This window comes from Phodopus roborovskii, unplaced genomic scaffold (assembly GCF_943737965.1).
Source record: "Phodopus roborovskii unplaced genomic scaffold, PHOROB, whole genome shotgun sequence".
Taxonomy (NCBI): Eukaryota; Metazoa; Chordata; class Mammalia; order Rodentia; family Cricetidae; genus Phodopus; species Phodopus roborovskii.
The window spans coordinates 1-5,194 of record NW_026125283.1 but is presented as its reverse complement, the minus strand read 5'-3'; the positions used below and the strand labels follow the sequence as shown (position 1 = coordinate 5,194).

General features: G+C 44.9%; 1 non-coding gene across 1 annotated transcript; it reads left to right on the top strand.

Annotated features, from left to right (window-relative positions):
- Positions 1-1,092: 1,092 nt before the first annotated feature.
- On the top strand, positions 1,093-1,166 carry Trnai-aau (transfer RNA isoleucine (anticodon AAU)). The gene has a single exon. It is a non-coding gene; the product is annotated as a tRNA-Ile (tRNA).
- Positions 1,167-5,194: the final 4,028 nt, after the last annotated feature.

Here is a 5,194-nt window from a genome sequence, read left to right as displayed (position 1 = left end):
TGAGCAGAGTTTGGCCCCACTGAGACCTAAGACAAACGAGACTACCCCGTCCTATGAGGAGCTGGGGCGCGCTGGTCCTGGACTCACTCATCACACAGGACTCTCAGGTCCCCGACAGTGGCCAGAGGGCAAAGCCCGGCCGGCCGCGAACTAACGGATCTTCTGGGCACGAACTACCCGGCCCTGGAGCGCAGGCTTCTGCAAGACTAGGGCGATGTGCTAGCGGCTTAGCAGAGACCCGTGACCCGGCAGAGGAACCCCTCCCCCCCCCGGAAGCATTATACAAATAGTTTTGACGAACTGATTGCAAAATTCGGTAAAACTGGGAAGGCTATCAAATTGTCACTTAGAGGCAACCGGCAGACAGCGCAGGAGGCGAACCAGTGAGAATAGAGGGAGCCTGGCAATCTGGAGGGCCACTGAGCAAGTGGACTGGGCTGTCCAGGGCCAGTCTGTCCGGGGCAGGAATCACTGCATCGTGGAATTACTTGCCCTCTGCCAGACTTTTGTGTCTGTTCAGGGAAAGTTTCAACTTACAGCAACGCAGTTTCGTAACTTTTCCGTCTTCAAGATAACTAAAATTAAACAAACAAGAAAACAACCCAAACATCCTCAATTGACAATTATGTCTCTTCCTATCTGTAGAGGTCTTCTGTAGAATATTATTTAGCTAACTTGGTTAGCTCAGTTGGTTAGACTGTGGTGTTAATAACAACAATATCCTGTGTTTTATCATCCTGCGGTCCAAGTAAAGCTTAACTTTTAGGAGAAAGTCTGCAATTGAGATTTCCCGGAAGCCAACAACCACCTTAAAGAGCACTCAGCTCAACCTGCTCTGTATTCTTCCCTTCTGCTGAGGGGGGAGGGGGACACACACATATGGGGGCTTTGTCTATGGTGCGAGAAAACTGGGTCGGCAAACATTGGAATGTGACATTTAAATTGTTTTCGTTGTTTAATCTTGAACTATTGTAAGGTTCAGGCTGTTTTCAGAAAAAACTTCAAAGTTAAAACACCCAAGAATCCATTGACAATTGCTAATCTGTAGTACTACCTTCCTGTAGAAAGGAAGCAGAAACTCTTACATCAGTTGGCCGGTTAGCTCAGTTGGTTAGAGCGTGGTGCTAATAACGCCAAGGTCGCGGGTTCGATCCCCGTACGGGCCAAGCTAATGATTTCATCTTTTTGTTCAACAAAAACACTTTCAAAGAACTGCAACTTTTTTGACCCATGTCCTCTAGCTGTGTATTGTTTCTGTGGTTTTAAGTGTCCTGAGAGCACAGATGGAGGGAGTCGTGTTCTAGAAGAATCCAATCCTCGTCTGAGTTTTCTAGTGTCCCCCAGCACTCCAGGGAGCCTGGCAGAGATCTGTGGGACTGTGGTATTTACAGTGACCTTTTGGTGAACCTTCCCCATTCCATCATAAAGGAAGTGTCAAGATGAGAGTAAGGCAACAATGCAGGAGTCCTCAGATCGTTTTCCCAACTTTAGTTATCGACTGGAGTACAATTAGGGATTTACCACAGGACCAAGCCACTGACATTCTCGCATGCTAAGCAAGCACTCTACTGTTTGAGCTAATTCCCCGACATTCCAAACTCTTTTTTTTTTTTTTTTTTTTTTCTTTCACATCTTTGCATGTTCACTGGACCAATTTGTGTTCACAAAATACCCGCCATCTCTGGGTCCTGGTCAAGGTACCACAGTCATGGTCAAAAATCTCCAAGCTGAGATTTTTTATGTGCTAACTCTTTAGAAGTTTATGGAGTAAGTTATGAATGTTAAAATAGAAAAAGAAAGTAAAAAAAATGATCTTATTTCCGCCAGGTTTCGAAATGGAGATCTCTTTTTCATGAGAGGCGAGCATGCCAGCCACTACAGTACAGAAACTCACAATGGGGTATGTATAAATTAATGCTTTCTTACTTTCTAAAAAGATATACTGATATCTTGTTTCTCAAATTGTTTGATGATGATGGCATTCGTTGCATATATTTGTAGCATGGCTTGGCTAAAAAAAAATAACCAAGTTGTCTCCCCCTTCATCCCAAGCCTTTGGTGACCCTACACTATTCTGCTAGTATCACCTAAACAAGTCAGTTTCCACAGGGTAAGTGAAATCCTGCGGAAATTGTCCTCGGAGGCAGGTTCACCTCACTTAATGTCAGGCCGCAGCTTCTTTATAATATTAATCCTCCCGTGAATAATCCTTCTCGAAATTTTTCTTCGGTGGATGTGAAGGAGTGAGCATCTCAGAAGACAGGGATCCGTTATTGTGAACAAGGAAATGTGTAAGAATTCCTTCATTACATTATTGTGACTACGTGTCCATTAGAGGGATGGCTCTGTGGATTTATTTTCAATTTCTAAAGGGACCTTATTTCGGTTTAAAAAGGACCTGGACAAACAATTAGGCCGATCAGATGTTTATTCAGGGAGAAATAACTAACAACATAGACAGGTGAACACCAGCAGGTTCCTGCTTCCAAGAATGCCCCAGAAGTTCTCCTGTCCCCCTGTGACTTGCAAGAGAGCAAGTCTGAGCTCCTCCTCAGACCTAGTTCCACAGGCCACTTCCCACCTGGCTCCACCCCCCCCCCTCAGGACCTGACTTTGATTCTAAGCCCCCATAGGCTCCTCATCAGCATGTTGAATTCAGTACTTGGGCATCTGCCGCCTCTCTTTGGCTACATGGGGTACTGCATGCAAATACTCATACACACATAAATTACACTCTTTCCTGGATGCTCTCAGCCTTCCCTCCTGTCAGCCAGTGATACACAAAACCCCCCCTTCTCAGGGACTTCCAATAGCCACACTGAGCTGAAATATAGAGGCTCCGCCGACTCCCTACTCCATCCAGACTTTGCCTCTGGTGGGGATCCTGAGTCTCCTCAGCTCTTTTTCACTGTCCCTGTCAGCCTTTCTGATAGCCTGTCTCCATTCCTTTGTGTTGCCTACCCACCGGCAGAAGCCCTCTCTATTAGGAACCCCACAAGTGCCAGACTTGCCTAGGATCCAGAGTGAGCAACAGCAACCAAAGAACAAAATCTACCCAAAGGGACCAGATTGCATGTAGCCCCAAGAAACATCTCACTGTCATATCTCCATTGCCTACAAGGACAGGCAAGACAACATGTCCCTCGAGTAGCCAATAACTCTTACTGGAACAGGCTTTAGAAATGCAATAAAGCTGGAGCATCAGATGGTGTGGACGGTATGGTGATTGGCTACCGCTGTTGCTTGAAGAAGTTCCAGCATTAGACATTGCAGACCACACTTCTCCAGTAAAAGATTTTACTTTAATTTTCAACGATTCTCACTCCATGTTATGAGAGTTTCTTATGCCTCTGACTCTGGGAAGTTTTGTGGGGCACTGGTGAAAGACGAAAATGTTATAATGGCACCCTCCTTTCAGCAGTTTTTTTTTTTTTTTTTTTTTTTTTTTTGGTAAATTCACCACCAGCATGAAAACAAATAGTGTAATGATTTTGCATTCAGGAATCCCTTTTGTGTCCCCCTGATTACACCAAGAACAGGAAAGTTAGAGATTTCCGATTGGTACAACTGTCCTCAAGGATGAAGTGTACAATCCAGCTCCAAAGCCCGAAGCCATTAAAGGCAAGAGTTCAGTTAATGAGTATAGAGGAATCAGAATGGTAAAGTTTAATGGAAAAAAGAATAAGACACCAGTACCTTCCCTTTGGGGAGTGTATGAGGGAGTCAGGTCCATATAGAATACTAAGACAAGAAGGAATGAAATAAGGCACAGCTCAGTGCTTACACTGCATCATGCCCCTTGAGGAATGAAATTTTCCTAAAGGTAGTAGAATGTCTGGTGCTCAGAGGACATCCTTCTTCCAAAGCCATGCATTTGGATAAGGGCTTCCATTTGCTCAGGGCCTCGAGGAAAAGTTGTTTTGCTAAAAGCATCATTCTCTTTATCTCTGGCAGGAGGAAGTTAGGTTCTTCCATTAAAGTAAGAAGACTCAGCTGGGTGGTGGTGGTGCTCACTTTAATCTCAGAACTCTGGAGGCAGAGGCAGTCAGATCTCTGTGAGTTCCAGACAAGCCTGGTCTCCAAAGTGAGTTTCAGGGTGGCCTGCAAAGCCACAGACAAACCTTGTCTCAAAAAAAGAAAAAAGAAAAAAAAAACAGAACAAAACAAAAACAAACAAAGAAAAAAAACAAACCAAACAGAAAGAAGGCTCCTGGTACAGATAGAGAACAGGAAGCATTTGGAAACTTGCTGTATTGTTTTGTCCTAGGAAAAAGGCTGTAATAAAGTTAAGGGCTTCATCCCTGAATCAGTGAGTCTGCTTTCAATCATGCTTATAGTCAAACTATTGTGCAGTTATAGAGTAAAAAAGGTGTGTGTTTTTTACTTTTTTTTATTTCAATAAGTGGCCCATCCTGATTCACCCTCAGATTTTTCAGTCTATTTCTTCTTTTGCTGACTCACAGCTCCTCTCTTGAAGCCATGTCAGGGCCAGGTGTTGTGTGGAACAGTACTGAAAGCCCTGCAGAGTGTGGACCTTCCATGCCACGCAGCTGTAGAGGACTGAGGACCGCAGTACACTTGTAATAAAACTCCTCATGCTATTTTCATTGAGACCCCTTCTCATGAGTGATTTTGGGTGTCACCTTTCCTGGACTGGGTGCATGTAAGGGTCCACTCTCTGCAGGTCTTTCATTTGGTGTGTTAGCCAGGAAATCGTGACCACCCCTCACACTCAAGAACCGACTTGGAGGTATGGGGAATCCCCATGGTGTGTGTGTGTGTGTGTGTGTGTGTGTGTGTGTGTGTGTGTGTGTGTGTGCTGGGCGGCATCTCTGTTCTGTGTGGATCTGTTTTCTGGTATCTGTATTCTGGAACACATTCTTGGTTTTGGTTTGCAGCTGTCTTCTCAGGCTGTATGACCAGAGGACTATGATCAGCAGCTGTGCTATGGGGGATCATAGGCTGCTTCCTGAGGGACACTTGGGGGGGGGGTGGTAAGAGAGCCACATGGATGCCTTTGAGCTCCTTCTGTGGGTCTGTAGGAACGAGCTCTGTTGTTGAAGCAGAAGCTTCCTCCACAGCCATCAGATTCTTTTGCCTGGTTGGTGGAAGATATGGATCTGTATCTGGATCTGTTAGTTTCTGTTTTGTGCGTTTTCATTCTGTGTGTCTTTGGTGTGTTTGTCTGTAGCTT